General features: G+C 31.3%; 1 protein-coding gene across 1 annotated transcript in view; it reads left to right on the top strand.

Annotated features, from left to right (window-relative positions):
* The first annotated feature begins 6,595 nt into the window (after nt 1-6,595).
* LOC124368774 (peroxiredoxin 1-like) overlaps nt 6,596-11,992 on the top strand; it is a 33,740-nt gene continuing 28,343 nt past the window's right edge. The window contains exon 1 of the mRNA XM_046826130.1: nt 6,596-6,761. The gene's annotated coding sequence lies outside the window, so the exon portion shown is untranslated. The remainder of the gene's footprint in view (nt 6,762-11,992) is intronic.

Below are 11,992 nucleotides of genomic sequence, written 5' to 3'. Positions count from 1 at the left end.
GCCACAATAGCCGACATGGAAACGGAATTGGCGGTATCTAAAATACTTTTACCTAATACAACAGATTTTATAATGATTGATCAGGCTACCCCTAGTGTAGAGGAGAACAATGAAAGAAAAAGGAAAAAAGAGCGATAATGAAAATTGTTTTTAACGCCAATAAGCCTACACACTCATAAAAACTTTAGTTGTCCAAGTAAAAAAAACAAAAAACCATTAGATATTATAAGTCACACTCTAGTGGACCATTTTGAAGTTATTATCCAAAGTAGAGATAAAAAGAAAATCAATCCATTTGCCGTAGGGAAAATAATGAAAAATCATTGTGAAGATATAGACCACATAATAAGGGTAGGTAAAAACCTTAAAGTTATTTGTAAGGACATATTGTGCAGCCAATAATCTTGTAGACTCACAATATTTGCAACAGTATTTGGTATTCGTACCTGCCAATAAGGTTGAGTGCACGGGTGTAGTTTATGTTGAACCCTGATGTGACCGAAGAAGAAATAGTGGAAGAGAGTTTATGTGAATATACTATTTTAAGTGCAAATAGAATAAAAAAATGGATCAACAAAGAGTTGGTAAGTACCCCATTACATGAAAATTATTTTTGATTCCGAAAAATTACCAGACTTTGTCACCCTAAACTATGTCAGGATGACGGTAGATGTTTACATGCTTCCAGTAAGACAATGCTACAGATGTTTTAGTTATGGGCATGTTGCCAACACACCCTGTGATAAAGATAGACTATGTAGAATATGTGGTCAAAAAGTACCATTCAAATGAGTGCGATATAACACCAAAATGTATTAATTGCAGTGGAGAACATGCTAGCAATAGTAAAAAGTGCCCAGAGTATGTAAGACAAAAATGTATTCTCGAGAGGATGAGCATACATAAAGAATCTTATCTAGAAGCTAGTAAACATCACCCCCTTAATCATCCCAATATATCAAAATATACTAACAGTAGGCATAATCAAATAACTTACGCACAAATGGCAAAAGTTAATATTAATGATCATAGCTCTTTTCCCACCCTAAGAAACATACCAAACCAATTTAGCCATAAGAATAGATACCTTCCACTTATGTCACAGGTAATTGATAATGATGAAAAAAAACCAATATCAGTCCAGAAATATATGGTAATAGGCCTAATAATAGAGATAGGTATGGTAATAAACCAAAACATACTTATATAAGTAAAAATAAAATCTAACCATAACATACGAAATCTAGAAACGGAATCGTGCCAATCAAGTCCAAGTGTTGAAAGTAAACTTTCATTACCAGATCAAACCCTGATTAATGATAGGGAACAACAAAAAATTTTATTACGCAGCAAAGTTGATGAATTGCTCAACCGAATTCAGGAAGAAAAGATTTTAAACAAAAAAAAAGTGGATGGATGATATAATAAAGAGAGTGTTTTAAATACACTCTTGAAACCAATAAACAATCAATAGGAACAATAGCCAAACCTAATAATAGAAGCAATAATCGACCGTTACAGCTAGTTGGTAAAACAAACCTTAAAAAAACAAATAAAAATAAGTTAAAATTATGATCAATATTATTCAGTGGAATGCTCGGTCACTTAAGTCTAAGTGGCCAGAGGTAATTAATACATTAATACAAAATGAAATTCATATAGCGCTTATACAAGAAACCTGGTTACAGGCAAATGATAGGCTAACTGATAATAATTATAAACTAATCAGGCTAGATAGGAACGACTCGCATGGAGGAGTAGCCTTTATTATACATAGTAGTATAAGTTTTAAAATTATTAGAGAATATAACAATCATATATTACAATTGTTAGCTATAAGTATTAATAATTTAAGTTCTCCTATTAAACTATATAACATATATTGCACCAATAGACATATAAATCCAGCATTCTGGTACAACGAATTATTTTCTAAAGATAATGGACATACTTTAATTGGTGGAGACTTCAACGCACATCATCCTTTCTGGAATTGTACTAAAGCCGACAGAAGGGGCAATTCAATTTTTAAGGTCTATAATGATTAAAATTTTATTTTAATTAATGATCACAATTATACAACAGTAAACAACATGTTTAATAGGCAATCTACCCTTGATTTAACTTTCATAACTCCAGAACTATATGCACAACTGCTAACCTGGAAAGTAGGAAATGACCCTATGGGAAGCGACCATTTTCCCATTTACATTCAATTTCAAGAGCATTATAATAATAACCCCAATAGGCCTATAGTTTATTTAAAAAATCAACAGTCTAATTGTCCAAACATGAAAAATTATAAACAAGCCAATTGGAAAGGGTATACTAAACACGTAAAAGAGAAAATTAGTAAACTGGAAATAAATGAATTAAATCATAACATAGAAAATCTATATGAAATTATTTACCAGGCTGTAGAAGAAAATATTCCTGATATAAAACCCATAATGAAAAAAACTACATTTAAACCCAAAGCATGGTGGACTCAGGAATGCTCCCATGCAGTAGCTAAAAGAAGATTAGCCTTAAAACATTTAGATTAGCTATGACCCCTATTAATTACCATAAATACCAGATTGCACAACTGAATACCAGAGAGGTCATTAGGCTAGCAAACAGGAGGGGATGGGAGGAAACTTGCCAAAGCATGGCCTTTACCAACTCCACAGCTCATGCATGGCATATTATAAATAAATTAAAAACTAAAAATCATGCAACTACTTATGATGATAATCGCATAAAAAATAATGAAGAACTTGGAGAAAAATTTATTACAAATATAATACCAGATTATGTCCCACATGTGACTGAAATTACTACACCTTTAATTACTGATACCAACCACATTCTTGAAACCAACTTTACATTGAATGAATTCCAAATAGCAGTATTAAGCAAAAAAAGAGATACATCACCTGGAATGGATAATATCAATTATAGCCTGATACGACTACTACCAGAAAATGGGCACAAAATGATTCTTAGAATATATAATGATATATGGAATGGAAAATCTAACATCCCTTCTGTATGGAAACAATTTAAAATTATTGGTATATTGAAACCAGGGAAAGATAAAAGTGACGAAACATCATATAGACCAATCTCATTGATCCCTTGCTTCATAAAAATTATGAACACTATGATAAGAAATAGGTTAGAATGGTTTGTGAATAAACTTAATATTATACCATCTACACAATATGGTTTTAGAAGGAAACGAGGATGTGCAGACTACTTAACCACCTTCTCATCAGAAGTGCATAATGCGTTAACACAAAGCGAAAATATAATAGCTGCATCCCTAGACATAGCTAACGCATATGACCATGTCATCTCCCCACACTATACAATAAAATGTTCATTCTAGGTATTCCTGCTAAGTTCATTTTACATTGCAGCAAATGGCTAGCCGACAGAGTACTAACAATAAGTTATTCAGAATATACTCTATCAAGAAATTCCAGCAGAGGCCTGCCGCAAGGAAGTGTATTAAGTCCAATACTTTTTTCTATATATATAAGTGACATAAATAAGAATTTGCCCTATGATATATATACATTACAATATGCAGATGATGTGCTTCTATATACATTTAACAAAAATTATATTATTGCGCATGATAAAATGCAGAATGCTCTAAACATCATGGAAAGCACATTTATGAAAATAAGGCTCAATTTAAATGCATCCAAAACAAAAATTATTATATTTACAAGAAAAAGAGTTCTTGATAACAGCTGACAATATTTCCTTGGTGGAGAAGAAATACCAATTGTAAATGAATTACGATTATTAGGCGTTATAATTGACAACAAATTCACATTCAAACATCACGTAAATAACCTACACTTACAATGTCAAAAGGATCTGAACATACTAAAAATAATTTCCTGCTGGAGAAATGGGGCTCATCCAAAAACAGTCTTACAAGTATACAGAGCATTAATTCGTTCAAAATTGGAATATTTTTGTCACTTGTTTGGTCACCTTCCACAAAATATACTAAATAAATTAGACACAATTCAAAATCAAGCACTAAGAATCTGCACCGGAGCACAAAAATCTTCACCAATACTTGCCCTACAATTGGAAACAGCTTCACTACCTTTAAATTTGAGACGCCAAATTTTAACCGAAAGGTTAGTTCACAAGATTGTATCAGAAGCAAACCATCCAGCATATGAAAAAATGATGTATATGAATATGATGTGCAACATCAACCCTTACTGGCAGAAAAAGAAAATTCCATTATTTATATCTGCACTCAATACTATGGAAGTGGTTAACCCTAACTTTGTGCAAGGGAAAACAGCTACAATAGAGCATTGGGAATTTAATATGCCCTTGTTCATGGAAAAAACAACACTAAGATGCAATAGTACTATAAATGATCAGGAAATTAAAAAAGATCAAAATACCATGATGTTAAAACAATATTTCAACAACTGTATACACATAACCTATAAAGACCATATTATTGTTTACACTGATGGATCCAAAGACATTAGAGGTACAGGCGCTGCCTTCTTCATTCCACAGATAAACATAAAGAAAAAATTTTCTCTGAATAAATATATGTCAAACTATACAACCGAATTATATGCAATATATAAAGCAGTACAGTACATAAATACCCTCAATTTTGACAATTATGTTATCTGTTCAGATTCACAATCATCGATTGTAGCAATTGAAAATGCAAGTAAGGTAAACACACCAGAGGGACTAATGATGAACATTATAAAAATTATTTTAGATGGAAATAAAAATATTACATTTCAATGGGTACCGGGACACTCAGGTATAGATGGCAATGAAATAGTAGACAAATTGGCCAAAGAAGCGATAGGAGATGGAGATAAAGAAGAGGAATTTTCATTGGTGCACAAGATTTTAAAGCTTATAAAAAAAAATTATATATCAACAAATTTAATCAACATGTAAAAGACTCACCCAAAGCAAAATGGTATAAACAAATTAAGAGTGAATTTAATAATAAACCTTGGTTTAATACAATGAACATGAGCAGAGGAAACCTAATAAACATCATTAGGCTACGGTTGGGTCATGCAAATGTTAACCTTAATCTCTATAAAATGAAACAATATTTCACCCCCATGTGTCTAAAATGCTCCTTAGGACAAACAGAAACCATAGAACACTTCATATTCAAATGCCCCAGTAATTATTATATAAGACAACAATGTTTTAAGAAAATCAGTAGACTAATTGTTAGTGATAATGTAACATTAAGTAGCATTCTGGCGCAAGAAGATATAGAGTTATATAAGGAAATAAACCAATTCATTTCATTGTGTAAAAGAAATTTATAACATCACTCACACACACTAGAAAAAATTAAGTGTCTCCTGGTCATGGGCTCTGTCTACCGCGGTCCAAACCTTTTCGGGATAGACTAGGCCTGATGGACCCCTGGCAAGAAGATCATCCTAAAACCCAACCATCCAAGTTTAATCCTTCTCTCAATAGAATGTTCTTAAATCTTTTACTAATAAACACGGTTAGACACACATATTGTAAATAACCTGTTGTAATTAAAATCATCTTAAGAAAATCTAAATTCACAGGAAAGGACCTAATTTAAACTAACATCTAATTAATAAATTGTTAAACATAAATGTTATTATCACTCTTTATTGCATGCTATCAATGTCTATGTGTATTTATAATTCAAGGCAATCACAACTAAAAAGAGTTAAGGGTTCAAAGAGGCTTTTTGGTTTCCAAACCTAGCCTATGCCAAGTGGCATCAACAAGAATAAAAAAAAAGGCAAATAGCATAAAGTCGAAATTCCTGGAACAAGGGACAAAAGAAATGAAAGACGTCATTGACAAATTTATCATGGCTTCACTATTAAATAGTTAGATAATTCCCCGCATTTATTGACATAGAATCACGTACCAATGACGTGTAGTTAACTTGTTAACAGGTAAGAAGTTAACGAGGTCGGCCATAAACGCATTAATATTCTTCACATAATCATCATAAGTCGGATGGTCTTGGCTCCGAACATGACATTAGCTATACGATAAGATAAAAGGAGGGTTAGGCCGTCACCCTTGTTCTCTGTATCAGCGCTGGTTTAAATCGATAAGTTATTTGCCAGGCAACTGCTATATAATCTTTTTAAATTTTCTTTATGCATTCTTTAATTTACCGGCCCGGACAAATTGTACCGTAGATGTCGTTCTACGTTATACATCTTAATACTTTTCCCTCAATTGGATTGCTAATTGGATAATCGGGATTTGTTTGGTTCCAAAATGTTTTATATTTCTGTAATATTTTTTAATTTTACATATTTACTATTTATTCATCATCTTGAATTTGTATACTCTGCTTCTTGTTTCCTATCCTCCTGGACGTTTGCGGTGTGAGGTAGTACTCCATGGACGTCCAGTACATAGAATTCGTCCAGTGGACGGATGGACGTTCGCTGTGAAGCGGCCTTAAGCGTCCTGTGTGTCGTTGAGTAGTCTCATAATATAGTATAACAAAAAGAATTTTTTTGAGGTTATGTCCTGAAAAGAGTTAGGAAAGAATAAGAAGAACACTAGAAATAGGAGTGGAAGGAAGTGGAAGACATATTTGATTGGACAGGACGACAGGATAGGATTGAAAGTCTATTTGCTTTGGGTGTCGTAATAGAAAGCCGGTAGAAAATAATATCGTTAACTAGTGGTGAATTAAAAGTTGCGTTTTCGTTTGAAATTTAATATTCAAGTTTGTTAAAGTAAGTATCTTGATTTCGTTTATTAGTATTGGTTTTACCGTTATTATATTAAATTCATTTTTATTTTTTGTAAGTTTCAAGGAAGCTTGGTGAATGACTAGGTGCTGCAGATCATTGCTATAATTATACAACACGTAGTATGTTTAAGTTGTAAATAGAAAGTTGGAATATTATATCAGAATGAGAACTAAATTATAATAAAGTGATCGTTGTAACGGTCTTTCAAGGGCAATTCAAATCCTCTGTTCTTGGGTTATAGAAGATAAGGCCAAAAATAGGTAGGCCTAGTGTAGTTTGTAGGAAAACAGTTTGTATATATCTACAGTTGTATATATATAGCTTAGTACCAAGTTGTCACATTTTTCCCCAAATGGGATTTTTATCATAGGTCCATTTCTGGTTTACACCTTTATATAACAGAATTATGTAATGAACTAGCTCTCCTAGCTTTTTTCAGTCAGAATAAAGTCATGTTATATAAAAGTAAGGTAAGAATAAAATTAACAGTTGGAGTTTTAAATCATGGTTACTAGTTATTAATGTACTATACTTGTCTCCTTAAACAATATAAAATTTAAGGGGTGAAGATAAAATTAACAAACTGTTGGTGAATTTTGTACGCAGTTTTTTCCGATGTCCGTCTGTTAACTAAGAGTTGCACCAAGGCCTGTCCGTGGTCTTGATCTCCGACAGTTGGTCGTTTTGTCCTTCTAATAATTATTTCCATTCACTTACTTCATCTAGATACATTCTCACTTTAGTTTTATTTTTCATTCTGTAAAACATTATTTTTACTTTATTTTGTTTTACTCAATTTGCTCTAAGATATAACAAAATTGTTAAGGTTTGAAATACCAATCGAGTATTTTGTGGTGACTTGTTCTCACGCACAGGCTTTAGTAGCCCATGTGAGAATATTTCTCAAATAATTAAATTAGAAATATAAATTTATTTTACACAATATACTTCGAAAACCAAATATTTATTGTAATTGTATATTTTTAGACAATGAATATATTAATATATATCATTTGTAAATTTTTTTCGGAGAGTAAACGATTTTGATTTGATGTCTAGATCTACTATGTTTTTCTGTATGGAGCAACTTTTCATTGTTCTACATCTGCATTGGGTGTTACATGACTTTGTGGCATTTGAGTAAATCTCATACTGATCATTACTGTTGTCAGCTGTTGCACCATCTTTGAATATATAAAAAATAATAGTTTATGGTGGAATTTGTTAGCCTAAAGAAGCGTTTTCTGTTTATTTAGACCTGTTGAGGATGGTTCATTTCAGTCTGAAATGAATCTCCGCAGCCATCAGTATGGACTCTGGTAGGAACTTTTGTGCAGTCCCACACTGATTGTAGGAAAACACATTTTTAAATTGTACCTCCCAGTGAAACATGGTAATAGTAGAGGGCCTGATCACGAATGCCTCCATTAGTGCTAGCTGGGAGAAATTAAAACAATTTTAAAGAAAAAACATTGTAAATTCACCTAACCATACATAACTTGCTATAGGCCTATTGTGCAATTTAATTTATAGCAGTGTGATTGTTTGAATTTGAAAGTAACAAAAAACTTAACTAGTACTTTCTAATATTGTGAACCTGACAGCCTGATAAGACTAAAATATCAGTTTTCTGAGTTAAAAAGACACAGCCATACTTCAAACTCACAATCTCAAACTTATGAACACGATGTTAAATTTAAAATTAGATTTTTATCCATTAACAAATCTTAAACTGTTCTCATATGCAATATCCAAAACATATTTGCTCCATAATTTACAAGACAAATGATACAGAAGTAGTTAACAATAAACAACATTTTATTTTCAATATTAAAAAGCATTGTTGGTTCTTTTGCATCATTTCTGTGGTATTAAGAAAAATGTAACTTGTTAGTTGTTCCACGTGTTAAATGTGCCTGTAAAAGATGTTTGGAAAAAAAATTTATGTTGTGGCATGTCAAAACCAACATAGCACACATTGTACTCATAAACATATTGGACCTCTTCCATCAATACATGCATTCATATTACCTCCCAAGGAAAATGCATACCCAACAATTAGAATATTTTACTGACTGGTGCTATCTCGATGGATGATTACGTTGTTGCTGTTGACACAGAGTAGCACTACAGCTTGCACTGATGACTAGAGGAATTACCATCGGACTTAACAAATAGTAGGCCTACCCTAATACCCTTTCTGGATTTTTGCATTGTGGCTCTGCATTTTCTTAACAATCAGTCATACTCTGAATGCCCTCATTTATTCTGGATAGCAATAGAGCATGTTTCGAAATATAAAACTGATCTTAATGATCAAGATCACTAAAAGTTTGATATTCTATTTCAACCTATTAATTAGAAAATATTGCAATATTTATGTTTCATAATCCAAATTTTATGGAGTACTTCACAGCTGTTGACACTTACAGTTGAAGTTCGTCAAGCAGGCAGATACTAATAATTTGACTTTGAAAATTGTGTGTGAAGCCATGATTATTATAATTGTAGTGTTTTGATGTCGTATCTAACACAAAGTCAAACAAAATGCCAATATAATATTTTCCATTCTAATATCTTATTAAAATGTTATTAATTGACATGTTATTAACTGTGATACTCTCCTTATTTGGTTGTTCTACTTCTGAGTCTTTAAATAAAGCATTTGTCAGCCTGCCAATTCTAAATTTTGGACTTTCGGCGCAAATCTCTCTTTTAATAATGATTATATAACCAATGTAAAATAATGGTTGAAAAAACATGGTTAAAGCTATATATTCATTGATAAAAAACGAATATATGAGACCCTGCTACAATAGGTTACCAAACTCAAAAAGAGGATCAAGTAGATTGGAACATTTCTTGAATAAACTAAGAACAAGTACAAGCCTTCAAGTCCCAAACAAATTGACACACAGTGCAAGACGGCAACACATATATATATATATATATATATATATATATATATATATATATATATATATATATTGAGTGAGTCTACTCTCAATCCTCCCATAAGGAGCCTGTCGCAGTCGACTTGTAAAATGTATTGTCAAAATTAATCTTCTTAATTTTTTATAATCAAAGTTTTTAATTCTTTAGTTTGCAATCTCAATACCTCTCAAAAATAGCATTAATCACATATCCATTGCACTGTTATCTAGTTTTACAGTGTGTATTAGATAGGAAGCAAATTAAATTGTTTTGTCCAAGAAGGATGCTACTTCTAAAAAATTTTCGTTCTTGGAAGGTTTGCGTAAGTTTCCATCAGCATATTTGTTCTTTTCATTCATCCTTTTTTATTAAATAATATTATACAGAGTTAAATAACAAGTTCTGACTTTCCGGTAGGACTAAATAAATAGCTTCATTTGAAATGTTAAACCATACGTGTTGGACACATCAAGCGGGTTCTGTATACTTGGGTCCAGTGTGTCTGATACAGGTTTTATTGTAATTACGATCTTTAAAGTATGAAATATTTTCAACTTTCATTCGTATTAAAAGTGGTTAAAATGTATAAAATGCTTTGCTGTATTCAATTTAATCGCTGCTTTTATAGAATGTTTTTACTGATTCATGAAAAGTTTAAGAAGATATTAATTTCTTGAAGTTGTGAATAATGAAATAGAGCTAATTAATGTGCATTCAACATTTCTCTTGATATATAATTGTAAATTTAACTTTCAGAGTGAAAAGATTTTTCATACTTTATAATATACAGCTGTCTAGGTTTAGTGAATAAAGTAAGCATTTAAATAATTCTTTATCTTGAATTAAGTCGGAAACCAAAATTTAAATAAATAGGTAATGTAATAATATTTTAAGGTAATTTTATTTTTAGAAACTAATCAAATAAATACATTAAATGTGACAGGCAGAAAGGGAGAATACTTGGACTTACAAGAAGTGCATATTTATGTACATTTTAGCCAATATCCTCAAATCATTCTTGAATTAAAATCAGAGATCAAGTTAAAACCTATTTTTGAGAAAATTGCATCTAATAATAAAAAGACTGATCTAAATTATAACTTGTTCATTACATAATGTGCTTTTGTGGGTTTGGTAGTCTTGCATTGATGTGGTTTCACTCATACTTGTCATATGGAGTTGGTAAAAATGTTCTAAACTCTTAATATATAAAGAAAACATAATTAAGTGCAAATAAGTGTAAATACAATAACTTCACATTTTAAACGTAACAATTTATGGAGTTAACAAATTAAAAGACAATCCTGATTACATATTTAAAGATTAATATTAAACATTTAAGTAGATTATAAATATTATATATTACACATACATCTAAACAATAATATATGAACCTAAAAAATAAAACACTAATATCTAATTATACCCAAGCTGACAATTCTTAGAAATATAAAGATACATATTCAATATTACATTAAACATATTTAAATTTAAATATTAATGATATATATATATATATATATTATATTACATTTTACATATTACATTAAGCACATTAAAACAAATTACGTTAAACATTTATCACTGGAGTACACACTTGTCTATCTGCATTGGAGATTCTGGACTTAATTCCAAAATCCGCTGTGTTTACCACCTGGCTGGCACATGTCCTTTGATAACTCAAGGAGTGTCCTCAATAGTTTGGAATGAACTATTTTCTTGAGTAAAAAAAAGGCGGTGCCTGTTACACTCAGTCCCACATTTCATCCAGGAGTTGTGATACTTGTTAATCCACTGTTTAGATTTAAGTAACAAACATTTTTTCTATTCCGACCACATGGATATTTTTTTGGAATTGTTTGTCAAAAACAGAGAGGACCAAGTTCACAACCTGAAATGTCTCATTACTAGGATAAGTGAGACTCTCACATCCTTCAACACATGCTCTCGGTTTCTTATGAGAGCTTCATTAGCGCAGTTGTCAGATGGCTGCCTAGTGATTTCATCAAGGTAACTGTAGCACTTGAACTTCTTATGGCATGCATTAATGCCATATCCCATGAAAAATCTAAAATGAACAGATTTTAATTTAATTTGTACTGTTTGTACCAGTACTTAAAATTATTCGCAAATGCTTGGGTAATAGGCTATAACCCGATAATTAAAAACCTAAACAAGTGTAAAACTAACCACAAATCAATTAACCTCAGCTACAAAATACCTTACATGATTCCTTCAAAATGATTCCATACATTTTTATGGCAATATTTCAGTTGAAA

This window comes from Homalodisca vitripennis, chromosome X (assembly GCF_021130785.1).
Source record: "Homalodisca vitripennis isolate AUS2020 chromosome X, UT_GWSS_2.1, whole genome shotgun sequence".
Lineage (NCBI taxonomy): Eukaryota > Metazoa > Arthropoda > Insecta > Hemiptera > Cicadellidae > Homalodisca > Homalodisca vitripennis.
Note: the sequence above shows the minus strand (reverse complement) of the source record. Positions and strands in the feature narration are given on the sequence as shown.